At 40.8% G+C, this 16573-nt stretch overlaps 1 long non-coding RNA gene across 3 annotated transcripts in view; it reads left to right on the top strand.

Moving 5' to 3' along the window:
• The window catches only part of LOC135289252 (uncharacterized), a 107981-nt gene extending 98321 nt beyond the window's left edge, over positions 1-9660 (top strand). For all 3 annotated transcript variants that reach the window (XR_010352036.1, XR_010352037.1, XR_010352035.1), the window contains 2 exons: positions 957-1051; positions 8118-9660. This is a non-coding gene — a long non-coding RNA (uncharacterized LOC135289252). The remainder of the gene's footprint in view (positions 1-956; positions 1052-8117) is intronic.
• The last annotated feature ends 6913 nt before the right edge of the window (positions 9661-16573 follow it).

Below are 16573 nucleotides of genomic sequence, written 5' to 3'. Positions count from 1 at the left end.
CTGTCCTCAGATCAAACTTGAAAGAATTCTTCATCTTTTCTGTATCTTACACAAAGGTCAAAATACAAAGGCAACCATTTCACCAAGGAGGTGCCTTGCTGGTCCCTGCACAATCTGCCTGCACCACTTCTGTGGCACAAAATTTGAACCATGACTATGAGACCTCTGCCATACTCTGCTCTGCTAAACCTAGAAGCACATAGCATGAACATCCCAGAGACATCACTGCAAGATACAGGGGCTGTAGGAGTGTCAGCTAACAGCCCATGCTGGGCTTCTAATACAAAAAACAGTCTAATCAGGGGTGGGAAATAGAATAGAGATGTGTCTGTGCAAACACATACTGAATGATATTACATTTGTGGTTTGTTCTACTTATTCATGACTAATAAATGAGGAGTTGGAAGATTAGTAGGGGGAAAATTAAAGCAAGGGTGATAGGGAAGTAATTCTTGCAAAAGTTAGCACATGTGCACCTGGGCATTTGGCAATGATTTATGGTTTAATTGTGTTCAAACTTGTCAAATAAATTAATTAAAAAAGATAGTAGTACCTCATAGTTTATAATTAGACATTTGCAGTCAGAGCAGGGTTTAAAAAAAGGACTGAAATCACATGGAGGACCAGCCTTCTTCTTTCCAGAAGAACTAGGACACCTCTGAAGAGCTCTGTATTCAAAAAGGACAAAGAGAAGAAAACATAAAATTTCTCTTTTGGCAACAGGTCAAATGGGCAGTAGAGACTGAGGTCATGACAGACTTCGGTAGATACACATAATGACAGAGGAACTGCCAGAGCTTTTGCTATATGAGTGGTATTAAAGATAATTCCTGAAAATTTGACCTCAGGAAGCCAGGCGAGGGTCACAAAATGAAGGTTTATTTGCTCAGAAAGACAGGGCTGGAAAATTATCTCAGAAACTTCTTTATATGTCTGACGTCTGATATGTTTTTTAGATTCCAAGCAGAATGCTGCAGTGGGCATGTGTGAAGATGAAGATCTGAAAGTTTCAGAAATATGAACAGAAGAAGGGAGCTGAATGCTGATGATGGTATGTAGGAGTGAGCATCAGCACTTTCACACTGCTTAGATGTTAAAGTGAGTGGAAGGAACATTGTGAATCTATCAAGAGATAAAAGGTAGGAACAGAGAAAAATTAAGAGGGAAGTGAAAGGACTGAGTTTTGACAGTACTAGGTCATATCTTCAAAGCATGTTTAATGGTGAAACTTCACTGATATGAGCCAAACTCATCTAATTTCCCAGAAGCTGAGAATCTTAGGTGATCTGGAAGAGATGCAGGCTAGAAAGTGAGGACTGCAAGAGCAGACAGAACCTAGACTAGCTTGCAGTGGGGAGCAAGCCAGTCCAGAGCTATTCAGAGGTATCAAAGACCTGGTTAGACAAAATAGTGCCAAGATTGACAGAGTTGGGTGTAAGGACATGATGGCTCATTTTAGCATTGGATGGCTTGATTCATGTTCTTTCCAAGCACAGCAAGGATGATTTAGGTTAAGGCAGACTAAAGCCAGTATTCTGAAAAAAAATTTACTGTCCTGTGGACTTTGACCTGTGAAAATGTACTGTCCTGTCTGAATTTTGCCCCATAGCAACTGAAGAGCTGGCAATAAAATCCATTCCTTTCTTTTGGCACTAAAATCTTATTTCAGACAAAGAAAATACAGATCAATTAGGTTGATACCAACTCAAAACAATTTCTTGTGGTTGGGAAGTCACATCTGAGAGTGACTGGCAAAGCAAATGTGAGATGAGATGAGATGAGATGAGATGAGATGAGATGAGATGAGATGAGATGAGAACAATAGCAACATTCAGATGGGAGTCCAGCAGTCGCATCTCTGATGCAAACACATGTTGTGAAGGGCTTCTTTCAAAGCAGTGAGAATACACATACACACACATCATTTGGAGGTAGCATTAACTTCAAGTGAAATGGGTGTTTTATAAAATGCAAGGAATTTGTATTGCTTCAGAGAAATCCAGGGACTTTTTACAAACTAGGAGAAAGACAGCTGCTTTTCACTGAGAAGGTCACTTTTCCCTGAATGATGGCTCCAGCTGAATTGGGAGGACCGGAGGCAGAACAGAAAAGCTTATTTTTTTTTCGTAGACAGTCACAAGTTCAGACACATGAAATCCACAATAGGTGGTAGTTGGATTGCAACCATAATTGTGTCCCAGTTCTGAGAATAAAATATTTGTACCAAGCAGTCAGGGTATAAAATACACACCCTGCATAAAAAAAAAAACTTACCAAGGATGGCTAAGGCAGATGCTGAGGGTGTAACATGGAACTAAAGGAAAAAAGACCAGTATTCTGAATTGGTTTATTGTATTTTAATGCATAGGCTTCCAGGGATCCTGATCCTGACCATTCAGACCTGCATTTACTGCTTATTTTCTTCATTAAAAATCACCCCAACATACAATGGGCCACAAAGACTTGAGTCACATGTGTCAGATCACGATCAAACATTCCACAAAACTCCAGAGTTTTTCAAATCCAAGGTTTTGCTCTTTCTGACTTCATAGAGAATAGGTCGTTTTGTGCTTCAGGTGTGATTTTCTTCACCAACAGAGAAATCCTTGGCTGAGTGGTTTTTCTCTGGTGTCTTCTTCCAAGATACCACTAAAATAAATTAACATAAGATGGTATGTATCATAAAATTGTAGCAGAAAATTGAAGACAAAATGTTTATTTCAGACTGAACTTTATCAGTGCTTACAATTCAAACCTTCATTACCAACTACTGGTTTTGTCTGAAGTTTCACAGCTTTATTCTGAGAAGGCCCAAACTGGTTGTAAGTAGAAAGGATAGCTGCACATATAAGTAGATGGGATCCAACATGTCAAGCAAATGCAATCTCCTAACTGAGCAACTGAGTGAACAGTCAAGCTCTTTAGACAGTCTAATGGAAAAATATGGGAATTAAGCAGCAATCTGTGAGTTTTTTGAGGAGGAACAGGGAAGCCCTGGACTCTATATGTCTCTATGGCTATCGGGAGTTTTCCAGAAAACTCTTTTGACTGGGTGATCGGGATACATAAAAATGGGGTCAACTGATGAGGCGTTTATTGCAAAATCAGTCTCATGGAAGGGTGAGACTAAGGTTGTTACATGCAAAGTTATCACATTAGAAGCCTTCCATCGGAAGCCATTGTAATTCTAGTTACAAAGTTTTTTATAAGTTTCTTATCCAATCAGCTACTTTCACAAAACTCATTAGCACCTACAGAAAATTATTGCTGTATCTTCAACTTTTTTTTTCTACAACAAGATCTATTGTTAAACTCAATTGTTTTCTACTATCTTCTACTATCTTGCTTAATATATTTGTTCACTTATATGAGGCCTATACTTACTTGTTTCAAACTTATTTCTGCTTAAACTATGAATCTTTATTCTTACTTTGTGTCTGTTTCATCATTCTATTCTAGAGCTCCAAGCCCTCTCCAAGGCCTTAGGCCAAACACTGTATCCATCTCTGTCTCTGAGCTTGTATACTCAAGGCCTTGGGAGCTCTCTGTGCTTGCATTTCCCACAACTGGGAGGAGGCCTTTCCTTTAGCTAGTATGTCCAATAGCTGGATAACAGATACTTGTGCATGCTACCCTCTTCTCTGTCTTTCCCCTTGCTCAGATTGCAGGTGCTGCGCGTCCTGGTTCTCCTGCCTGTGGTCTCCAGCCCACTCCTCTGTGCTGGCTGTGCTGTGCAGCCCAGCAGGCAAGGCCAGCAGCTGTGTGCCCATCCCACGTAGACCTCTCCCACCAGCACCATAAAGAGAATCCATAGTTCCTTCACACAGCCTTGTCCGCCCAAGGAGCATTACAAAAACCTTTCACAGGGCTTTGTTTGTGCTCTGAGAAGCACAAAATCCCCTCTTATCCTGGGCAGCTTCCTCATCAGCCAGGGTCACCTACATGGTTTTAAAGAGAGGGCAAAATAGCATTCAAAAAGGCTGGCTAATGCAGGAAATGACCATTTCTCCCAGATGAGGTCCCTGATCTCTCCAAACAGCACTGGGAAGTGAGACCAGCAGAACCTATCCTCCAAGGGCAGCACCTAGAGTTCTCCACTGCAGATGCACTTCCATTTATGTTCAGCATTCATTGCTATAATGCAGTAGGCTTAATTGGGCAATGAGGAGAAAGGTTTGTGTTGATTCCTTTTCCTATGAAACTTGACATGACATTTCCTTTCCCTGCTTGTGGTCTCCCCTAGTGCTGGGCCAAATCCCTACTACGTGCTTCTTGCAACCAGCACAAATCAACTAGTGTGGAAGGAATGAAAAATATCAGTAGGACTTCTAGGCTAACAGCTTATGCAAAAAGTAAGAAAAAACCCATGAAAATGAAACCATGAAAAAAAAAGAGAGATTCCCTGCCTTTAGTAGAACATTACTCAGTCATAAACTATGTACTTTTGAGCTTTTTTTGCTCCCCTGCCAAGACTCTCAGAGAGGCAAAATCAGGATAGATACATGAGAAGAAGAATAAAGAATAATATATAGGAAAGGAAAAAAAACCACCAAGTGTCACCATAAATCTCCCCGCTGCTGTTTACCTGTCTGATGTTTTCCCAGTGATGGCAACAGAAGCTATGTGCTTAAACTGTATTTCAAAAAATTGATAACTTCAGAGCATCTCCATTTTCTGCCCTTGCCTTGTCCTGTTGTGTAACTGTGTGTCAGGCCAGGAGCCAGAGCTGACGTCACAGAAGACTGCCCTGGGTCTTGCATAACCTTAATAGGACAGCCACTTGGAAAGTGTTTATGTGCCATTGGTTTTCTAACTATTTTACTACATTAGGAGAGCAGAGTCACTATAGACCAGACAGAAATATTAATTGCATTTCCATCATTGATGTCGACCATGAGGTATTTCACTAGGCCCTGATATTTCAGGTCCTGTTTCCAACCCAGGAGGAGAAAAACTCTAGCTGTGCCAAGTGATTGCAAATGACTGCAATGCAATCCAGGAGGGTCTTGTTACCTCAGAATGATTTATGATTACTCTGTGGGATATCATCAGAAAGATGCCCATCATGCTGCAGATGAGTTCAGGGTCCATGCCCAGCATCATATCATTGATGTCTCTGAATAAGAGCATTCCTGTTTGCTTGTGGTGTGCTGCTTATTGGCCCCAAAACATCCAACATGCTTTTTATATACATGGTAGCAGACTTTGAAAATGGAAATGTGAGGAAACTAGAGACAGAGGAAAATGCATCCTGCTCTGATTTTCTCCTACTCTTATTGTCTCCTGTTTTCTCCCTGTTTTCTCTTACTGTTTCTCCTTTTTCTCCCTATTCTTAGTTTGACATTTCTCACCGGACAGAGATCCACTCTGCTGCCCTGTAGCAGGCAGAGGCTGGGTAGACACAGGCCATAGCACCTGTTGCTTTCCTCACCTCACTGCTGGGGTGACTTGTGAAGCAAACCAAAATTATTAAAACCTGATGCAAATTAGGAGCTGCCAGCCAGTGTCTTCCATATCTCCTACCAAATGGAAGGATTGAGGATGCGCTCTTTGAAACGAAACACAGCAGGTGGCTCGGCTAATCCTGCAACATGGAAGGTGGCATGCACCTCTGCTTTCAGAGTGGCTGCTACCTTCCTGGCCTCTACCTGTTTTGGGGTGATTGGACATGCACCTTCTCACGTATTTGGGGAAGGTGCAATGCTACTCAGAAGAAAAAAATAAAAGGGATTGGAGGGAAAGGTAACGTAATTTTCCACCAAATGAGATGAGGCTCAAGCTGCTGCATCTTTCACTACCTGCACAAGTTAAATCTGCAAGTTGTACCTGTACAAGTTAAATCTCTTGTACAGGTACAAACGAACCTGTACAAGCAGATTTAAATAGTGTCAAGAGAAAAATGACTGCCTGTTTTTCTTCCACGTGTCCCTTCTTATTTAGTGATGGTGATAATTTTAGAGTATTAAACAAGATATAAAAGTTTTCTGTCTCATTCTCTTCCTGTATTGTATCTTAAACATTTTTAGAGATGACAGCTACCAGCATTCATAAAGTGAAGATTTGTTTTGGTAAATTTGTTCCTACCATAATTATGCTGACAAGTTCTCAAAAGAAAGATCTCTCCTAAAAACTTTGAGTGAGATGCTTTGATTGTACTTTTAGGCTGAAAGGAATTCTGTTTTGTTGCAGAAACCTTTAACATACTGCAAGCTGTTGCCATTCTGCTTCCATATGGTCTCAGGAAATCTTACTTTCTCAGGAGAGTAAGTTAGGGGAAAGAAGATGTTAAGCAATGCATTCTCCATCATGTCCCCCCCATTTTCTCTTTTCTGGCCAGAATATTTCCTCTTTGGCAGGAGCAAAGAAAATGCTTTTCAAATGAATTACCGTACTCTAAGGAACCAGTTCACAGAAAAACAGTTTTCTCCACAGATCCTGATGATTTTATAACCATTTTGGTCACTATGAAAGGTCATACTACCAAAGTAAGCCAAAGAAAACTGGAATAGCTTTGGCCTAAAGAGTTCTTCCTTCAACTGGTTGCCCACAATGGTGTACAGTATTTACATGGCATTAAGTATCCAAACAAAGTACTCCAGGCTCAGAAATTTTCAAATAGCAGCTGATTTTAATTTTTTCTTTGGCATTTATACACACATCCTATTGCAAGCTCAATTCATTTCTTTTCATGCTGGAAAAAATGTGAAAGCTGGAATGGGAAGTCAAGAAAGTGGGAGTTCATACATTGAGTGCATATGTGATTTAGTGGTGTGTGCCATGTGTACACATCATTTACAGGGGAAGTTAAATCACTTTTGGATGCAAATTTCTGCAACTGCTTCCAAAACTTCATCAACTTCCAAACTTTGAAGTTACGTTCTTCACAACCTGTTATTGAAATATTTCTTTCCAGCTCAAAGCAAGCACTATTTTCTGAAGCAGAGATATTTCTTCTTTTGCTCTGCAGGCTGTGAAGTGATGCTCTTTATTTGCACTTACAGACTGTCTCCCACAAACTGGAACTGAGTGTCTTCTGTCTGTTAGGAATGCAGCATCTCTCGTGCACTGAAGGTTTTTATTTTGTTTTTAACTTCTCATACTTTCTTCATCACCAGTGATAAAAATGAATGCAGTGTTCTTCTGTGCACAATTCATTTACACAGTTATTGGGGAAGCCTTGGAGTTGTGGACATGCACACAAGTCTGTCAGTCTCAGCAAACTACTGCTCCTTCTTGGTGACTGCCTAATACAGTAGTGACACAGAATTTACATGACAAAGAAATTAAAAAGTATCTTTAGCTCTGATTTCCAGATGACTGAAGAACAAGTTTCAATAAAAGGAGTTATGACTCATGCACCAGTTTGCAAAAGTGCCTCCTGTGACTGGGAAGAGCAGCTTTCTGTTTGCTCCTTTCAGGCTGCTTCCTCACAGTAGAGACAGACTGGGTAGTGGTCTCTCTGTGCTGGGAATCTGCTGTTTCAGACACGGGTGTGCTGCAGCTGCTCTGCTGCTGGTGGTTCCCTGGTTCCCCTGGGCCTCATGCCATCCACTTGAACAATTTTTGGAAGGTGGTTGGTGGCATCAGGTGGGCCCCAGTGTTAGCACTGTCTGGGAGGGTGCTCAGCACATCAGAGGCCTCTTTAGAACTTGCTGAGCTTGGTGACCTTCTCAGTACACAAGAAGTGCATTTGCAAAGAGACCGCTTCCACAAACATCTCAGTTAGTGAGGGAAATAATTAAAAACCTTCTCTCCCCTTCCTCTGTTGGTGCCTCTCTGGCTGTGTCCACCTTCCCTTGCTCCATGCCTCCACAGCTCTTGCCAAACTTTCAGGTTTTTTAGTGCATTTCCCCTTTTTCCCATTATAAAAATGTACAGCTGATGCAAATATTGTGTCTGTGGGGGAACTGGTCTTTGCTGGGCAATCATTGTCACTGTAACCTTCCCAGTGGAGTTTAATTATGTGCCTGTGATTAAGCAATTATGTATTACCAGGAACAGAGTAAATCAGCCCTTTTATCTCCACTAACAGGATATTTCCTGTGAGCCTTTCTGCCAAAAGAGCATAGGGGAAAGATGGGATGATTCTGCAAGTTACATAAGTGTGCTTGTTTCAGGAACCCTCAGCACAGTGTGTTGGACAAAGCCACCTCAGCTCCAGCTCCAGCTCCAGCTCCAGCAGGGCCACCCAGCTCCTGCCCCGTGGCCAGGGCACCAGACCTGCACAGCACTGGGTGACAGTTGACCGCAGCTCTCAAGCCCCATTCAGAAGCAGGGAAATAAATTTCAAAGATGTTACGCTCTTGCAGTTGAAATTCCTTGGGCTCAGTCGAATGGTCACCCTGTCTGAAAGCACCAGGCTTGGAGAGGGGGATCTTGGAGCTGCTGTGAGCTTTGCAGTGCAGATAAAAGAGAAAAGAGGCCACCCAGGCTCTGGCTTGCTCTGTGTTCAATTAGCTTGTTCACTGATGGGCTAACACTGCAGAATGGATTTTCCCACTGATTGATCTCTTAATGTAAATGAGTTATGGTTTTAAACTCGAACCATACATACTTCTTTTTTCCCCCTTGGAGCTGTTCTTCCCTGGTATTCTGTTCAGAGTGTACTTTCCCTCCAGCAAGTATTTGCAACAGTACTGCACTTGAGGGCCTACATTTTCCTTACTTCTATAATCAGCTCTGAGGTGGCCATTTGCCTCAAAATGTCTGCATTTATTTATTATTTTTTCCTGTCTCTACTCTTGTACTGTTTGAAAAGACTCTGAAAAGTTGACCCATGCAGCTGCTTCACCCTGGTTTTTACATAGGAATAAATAATACATGATATGTGTGACATTGTTCCATGAATGGCTACAAAGGCATGACTAGCCAGGAATGCTTTGGGAAAACTGAGATTCATTCAGTTATTATAAAATTTAACTTCAGAAAAGAGATTGTCCTTTTTGAGTACAATGTATGCATCTCTTTTGGAATATTTCTCTAGGTTGTGATTGATGTGTTCCCTATTAATTTTTCAGACCTTGATAAGGAACTTTACTTTCTGTACCTGCAGCAATAACTATTTAGTGCCTAGTAGCTCACTTCTCCAGAGCCAAATGTCATTTGAACAGTCTTTTGGATCTATAATAGTAAAAACACAATAATATGGTGGAAAGAAGAATAAGCTTTACCTAAATTATGCCCACTTTCCAAAACAGATTGGGTCAGTACTTTAGAACCTGAAATTTTACCTCCAAAGTCTAATTTCTGTGTGCTTAGAGAAACAGAAACAGATAGGAAAAGTGCTAGAAAGACATTGCTTCTGAGTAATATTATAGCTGCCTTATTAAAAGAAGTAGAAATTACAAATAAAACTTTTTTAAAACTTGCTGCTGTCATAAAATTGAAATTTTCCTTAGCCAAGTATGGTATTCCAGAACACTGCTATTTAACATCTAAATCACATCTAATCACATTAAAATAGGCACTTCATAATACATATTTATGAAGACAGTAGCTCATGAATTTTGAGATTATTTCTATTAAAAGCAGCATAATAACTCTGTCACTTTTGGTTTCTGTATGAAATGTGGCAAGAAAGTCCCTCAGGTAGAACAGAAGATATTGTGCATTCTTGCAGTAAAGAATAAGTCCATTTGGGTATATAGGTTTTAAAATAACAATTCAGATTCTTAGATTAAAATTACCCTTTGGTAACTAAGCATCTACTTATGATAATTTCTATCTTGTTTTTCTTTTTCATGGCTCTGGAAGGGAATGGGAAATAACCCCAAATCAATGAAACAGTGGATAGTTCTGGAATGATTTGGCATAAATTTGAGGTGCTGCAGCCTGAAGTGGGAACTGATTTGCAGTGCAGCCTGTGGGTTGTTCTGGATGTCGGTGGTCACAGGCAGTGTTGTCTCTCCTGTTCAGAGCTGGCTGCAGCCTTTCCCACCATACCTGGGGGGAACTGTCTCTTCAAGACAAGACTTAGGACACTCTGGAGGCTTGGGAAGATAAGGGTCAGTATGGAGACCTTCAAACCTAACAGTAACAGGTCAGCAATCTCATGCTCCTTTTGGTCATCAGTGTTCTGCCTGAAATGAAGAGCACTACAATAGAAGGGTGGAAAATTCTTTAGCGTGATCCGACAAATTCTTATGATAGAAACGATTGGGCTTTGGTTAAAAATATCAGGCAGGCCAGATGGCACTTCCAAAGGCACGTGGGGAGATTTGAGATACACCATGATGACCAAAATCAGAAGTGGCGCAGTGGAAGATGCTCTGCCAGTCATGCTCCGTGTTCCCATGGGGCAGAAGGCCGGTGTCTATGTCCATGCAAGAAGGCTTGAGAGCTGACATTTCCTGTCCAGAACCTCCTCCACCTCAAGCCCAGTCTATCTGGAACTCAGTGTGAGCAGATCTTAATGGAAATAAATCTAGTATGAGGGAAGTGGGGTAGAAAAGGGACCAGAAAGCAAGGTGGAAATGTCTCTTTTGACCATGCAGCAGGTCACATGTCCTTGTGTCATATGTTCTTTTGTCCCAGAGCTCACACGCCTCTCACACATGCTGTCCACCCCCAGCCTCCTGCCAGTGTTTAACTTCAGTGCCCCTTCCTTCTGCCCATGGCTGTTGGGAGCCAAGTCCGGGGCTCCTCTGCAGCAACTGGATGTGGTCCCAGGATCTCACAGACATCCCTGCTCTTCCTCAGTGACACCCAGGGGGTAAAATATCATAGGAACTGAAGAATCAGCTTCCAAAGTGCTGAGTTTTTTTTTATAGCAGTGCTCATTCCCATGGTTTCAGTTTGTTCCACAGCCCAAAAGTAAGGCATGCTCACTGTGTATGTGGTGGAACGACACCTCACCCTGCCTGCACACAGACCAATAAGCTTTTCTGCAGAATGAAGATGCTTAAAGGCATTGCCACAACTTACAACAGATGTCTTTGCTCAGCAGCCACAGAGGTGAGGTTAGTTTTGCGCTCCCAAACAAGGAATTTTACAAAATTCATTGTTAGATTAAGGAGTGTGTGTATGTGAGCCCCATGATATTGCTACTTTAATCAATAGAGTGTGACCAAAAAATCATCTGAAAGTAATCAATTTATCCTTTTAGAGGCCCTTGTAGATCAGTTACTTCTCATTATCCCAAATTTCAAATCCTCTCATCATTTATCTATTCGCCCTTTGGAGTGCAGATGGAAAATCTGCACTGTTTACAAACTACTGGACATCTCATCTAAACACAGAAAACCACAGTTCTCTGAATATCTCAAGGCTTGCTCTTTGGAGGCATTTATTGTATTTTTAAATTTCTGTTTCTCCCCTCTTACAGTTTGGATTCAAATACTTCCTCCAACAAAAAAATTTAAAGAAATTTAGTTCTCTTAAAGTCTGGGAGTAGCAAAATCAACACACAAGGGAGAAGTCTGAAGAGAACAAAAGAACAAAAACTCAGCATGTGACAACAAAGACATAATTACTGACTATTTTTTCTGCGGAGAGTAATATTTCCAAAAATCAAAAGACAGTTGCAAATTTCCTTGGTCCCTTCAAGATAAGAAGAAAAGAAAATTAAAACACTTCACTGAAGAATAATAATGAAATTAGGCAGCTATCAAGAACATGTAATTGAAAATTATCAAGAAAACACTCTTATAGGAACAGGAGCTCAAATAAGTTTCTTGTATGATAAAACAGTAGTGCTCTTAACTATGAGCTGCAGTATCAGTGAGTTGTTGACCATTAATACTAGCAAAACCCACTCTGTTTATTATCCACTCTTCCATGACTCTCAGACAGCATTATCTTGTAGCACCATGAAATGAACACACCAGATTTTCTAACGATTGGTTATATGAACATGCCAGCGGAAAGCTGGTTCAACATCTATGAGAAGGGCAGTCATGGTCAGAAACAGACCTTCCAGAAATTAGTTTTATGTTTTTCCTAGACTTACTCTTACCCAATTCCTGTCTTCTCCAGTTTTATACAGACTTCAGCAGCATGCCACATGTTCAGTAGTTCAAAGTTCATGAAGAAAGGGTATCTGATTTATATAATAAATATGTTTTTTCTGCACTCAGAATCCCTTTTAGGGAAAGCTACTTGTACTGCCCACCTAGAGAACAGAAGGGGTAGGTTTCTTATGAGATTTTTCCCTGCATGCTCCCTGTCTGGGAGTAAATAAGCCAAAGTAGGACATTTTTGCTTGAGACTGGATCAATACAATAATTTTATGCTTTGTAAAGCATAAATGCAAAATGCAACTGATTCTGCCTAAGCAGTGATGTCTTGGTAACTTTAATATTTCATCAGAAATCAGGTAGATTTTCCTGAGCACCAATTACTATATTATATATAATAGTACTATAAACTATATAATATAAATAATATATAGATATATTATATATACTATATTATCTATTAAAATATATAATATAAATAATATAAATGCAAATTTTTGAGCAACCACCATTTCAGAAATGCCAGCAAAGGCCAAAATCAAAGCTGTATCTCTTCTGTTTGGCAGTTGTGAGAGCTGGTGTGAGGAAGGGTAGTTTAGAATGGCTTTCCCCCTAGTTGGGATGGCAGAGGAGTGAAGTTATGGCAAGGTCCAAAGTGTACCTTGCACTGCCTTTCTTCTATGGCCAAGCTTGTGCTAAGACAGTTCTCAGCCTTCAGGAAGAACCATGCATAATTATGAAAATGAGCCAAGGCTCACTCATTTGAGGTCACAGATTAAAAGAAATTTAGAATGAAAACAGAGATGTTTTGTGTCAGATATTCTGAATAATTTTATTTAGCTCAAGAGTTTGAAGAAGATATGCTGCTGTTTTGTCACTTCCAATTCCATCAATAAGGTTTTATTTTGACTTCTTGTCCAGATGGAGTACCAAACCTGGCATGTCTAAGATCTGATTTTGACCATCCCTATTGAATACAGCATTTGATGGGAAAAAATAAGGTAATCTCTCAGCTATCCCAAGAGACTGTAATTCCTTTGCGACTGACATCTGTAGCAATATTCCCCAGTGTATGAACTCTGAACTTTCTGCTTGTTGAGCAGTCCAGATTTTTCATACATGATCATTTTCTCATGCCAAAAATTCATGCTAGGACCTTCTCTCTGAGCCACAGTTCTGCCTGCAGCTGCAATCTTCCTTCCCATTTCCTTTGTATGCAGGCAGAGCAATAGGGGGATCAGAAATGTGCAACTGCTACAGATCCCTGACTGTGATGGCTTTCCCTGTTTCTCTCCTTGTCGCTTTTACAACACCTGTATAGATTACCAGTTAAATGGCCAGTTAAATGTGAACCCCTTTACTCCAATCACCAGCATTGCAAAGTCTCTCCCTCAAGAAAGAGTAATTTTATGGTGTAAAAAAATGACAAAGATGCACAACTTTGTCAGAGTCAAGATTTACTGTTGCTGCTGCTGAAGAGCTGTGTGGGAAAATAGTCTGGTGCCCTGGAGTTCAAATCTACAGCAGTGCATTCAAGACGTCTGAGCCCTTGAGAGCATTTGCTGTTGTAGTGAATTAAATTTAGAGCTGTGCAAATCCGGCTTTGGATTTAGATTTTTGAGACTCACCTTTGACCTGGCTTTAGATAGAGATTTGGATTGCTGTCTTGTTCAAATATGTGGGCTGTGCACATTTTGTGCTACTTTTTTTGGGATAAAGGGAAAGGGAATAATTTCTGTCAATAATACTTCACCTACTGGTTAAAAATTCAGGTTATGGCATCTACTTATGCCTATGTCCATTCTTTTCTATAAAATCAGGCTTTAAGGTTTCTGTGATAAGAAAGATTTCAATTTAATAGTCTTGATGCAAAGAGCAAACTGGGAGAATACCATCAAATTCTGACAAGTTCTAAACAAAGATCTGAGTAACTGTATTAACGTATAGACTTCATGCAAACCATATAGACAGTTTTTCAGATGGCAAGATACACATGGCTTGTCAGGGAAGGTTGGGTTTGCACTGTGTTGTCTTTTGTGTTTTCTGTTTCTTTAATGAGGATAGGGGAAAGTAAAGCTGAGGAGAGAATTTCTGGATATCCAGAAAGATTCTGGGAAATCTTTCTGAATTGGTTTAGCTGAACTTTTACCTCCTGAACCAAACCCAAGCTTGCAACAATAGATGTTCTCATCCACCAGATGAAACAGAAGAACCTCTCTGCTAAGACTCCACGTGGCCATCACCCTCCAGCTAGCCCTTCCTCCCCCTAATTAGCACCTACACATGAGCATCAGTGTCAAAAGCTACACCTCTTTCCTAATCTGGTTTCAAAATACTCTGCCATCTCAGCTGTCCAGACTTCCTGTACTAATGGTTGCCATGACAAAAATTTTCTCTTTAATCCCTTTTTGGGGACACCCTTTCATCTGCAGCAGTGATTACACTGATCACAGCTTCCTGCTGAGCCCTGTCTGTATGCTAAAAGGAAAATGGAAATAGAAATGGAAAGCCAGCAAGGCCTGCCCTTTATTCAATACAGAGTAACACTATACACAGGTAATAAATAAAATAAATACAACTAAATAATGCAAAGCTAAGTAAAACAGAAAGAACCTATTTCTGCCCTTGTTAAAAAAAAAAAGAAAAAAAAAGAGAGAGAGAGAATGGTAAAATTTTAGTTTTTCAGATCCTATCTGGTTCACAGACTGCAAATAATAAATTAATCTCATTGAATCTTAGAGGAGAATGAATCTTGTTGAGTCTTACATGAGTGAAGATGAATTATCAGCCTTTGATATTGATTTGAGAAGAAATCCCTTGGGACAAAATCTAGAAAGGGTATCCACTGATGGCAAATTTCTCAGACATCAGGAGTTAAAAGCCACTCCCTGGAGCATACTAGAGGCCATCTGCCCCCAGCACCATATCCTTTGTGCCCACTCTGGCTGCCTGACCCCTCCTCCAGCCAGAATGGGGAGTCAGCATGGCACCAGTGCTCCCTGAGCATGCAGGCACATCCCTTGCACAACCACCGTGACGTTTTTAGGACTTCACATGCCAGTGACTCCGTCTGCATTGAGGTCCTGAGCACCAGCAGGATGCGCCAGCTGCTTTGTAGCTGTGTTGAGCAGGACCAGGCACTTAACAGAAGATGAAGGGGACCAGACATGGTCCGTGTCTTTGTCTGCTCAAACACCACAGACCCAGAACATGGGTATGTCACCCCTCCTCAGTCTGTCTTTTCTCTGTTATTGCTTTGCCAGCACATTGTTGCAATGTTGTTGCATTAAAATACTGTAATTACAGTCCCCAGGTCAAGCTGTAGTTAAACAAAAACAACCACAGCAATGGCCAGGTTTCCCAGTGGCATTTTCCCTTGTACTGTGAATCTGTGTATCTTGGAGAAACACAGAAGTTAGTAATTAAGAGCCTAGAGACACAAACGGATATTTTGGTAGCTTTGTCAGAGTCAGAGAGCTCTATAAATCCACTTTAGCTGAAGATTTGGCCCCGTTTCAGCCAGGAACCAAGACAGAAAAAGGAATAATTAAAATGTGTGTGGGAAGAACAGCACATTGAAATGATGGATGCCCTTTTTCACCTGTGCACACAAAGGGCCTGTGCCAAATTTGAGACCGCCTTCCCCTACCTCTTTCTCCCTTTCCTAAAGCTGACATGAGAGTGTGTCCCTCAGTCCTAGGTAGGAATGCAGACCTGGAAAGGAAATTGGAAACATTCACTGGGCTTGTCCAAATGTAACACTGGAAGAGATGTCAACATTCTCTGTGATTCCCAGACCTCATACACTCACAGGGGCACAGACACAGTTGTAGGTAGGAAGATAGCTTTAGGCATGCTGAAATCTTCAGATGTCTCTCTGAGCTTCCTAAGTCTCAAAACTGCTGCTTTAATGACAGCTTCTTCCATTTTGCTTCTCCCTTCCCTTGGTTTTTTCCTCCTCTTGCTCATGCAAACACGATACCTAGGGAGGAGGAAAAGGCTTGCATAAGGTGGCAACTGCAGCTCAATTGTCTGTGGACTGAGGATTTCCTTTTGTCATTCTCTTCCACCAGCCCCATGTTTCTATGATGGTTTGCACACCCAGGGGTGTGCCCAAGCTGAGCAGTTGTGAAGAAAGCTCAGAGAGAAATGTCCTAATCAAGCTGATTGGAAAGGGAACTCAAAGCTGACGATGATGTAATGCACATATAATTTGTGGAACGGAATAAAAAATGAAGAATGGGTTTTGGATATTGTTATCCACAACTAAAAAGTCAAGATAATATGAAACTAAGCAACAATTGTGAAAATGAGAGGAAGCATTTTCCTTTCATCCTGACAGACTCAGTTTTGAACTCTTCAGTGTCAGTCAATTAATTTTTCTTTTTTTTTTTTTTTTGAGCATCAGAAACTTTATGAACACACAGAGACACATATTCTGCTGAATCTTAAAGCTTAGTTTTAAAGTCACAAAGTCAAGGGCGACAGGCAACTGTAGAAATACAGATATTTAGATATTTTAAAACTTCCCTAATATTCAAGCTATTACTATCCCCATCTCGATTACCCATAGTGGAGCAGAAAAGCAGGCACTCATCATTGCAGATCCATGCTGGGAA

The sequence above is a fragment of the Passer domesticus genome, chromosome Z (genome assembly GCF_036417665.1).
Source record: "Passer domesticus isolate bPasDom1 chromosome Z, bPasDom1.hap1, whole genome shotgun sequence".
Lineage (NCBI taxonomy): Eukaryota > Metazoa > Chordata > Aves > Passeriformes > Passeridae > Passer > Passer domesticus.
The sequence above is the reverse complement of the archived record's forward strand: the minus strand, read 5'-3'. Positions and strand labels throughout refer to the sequence as shown.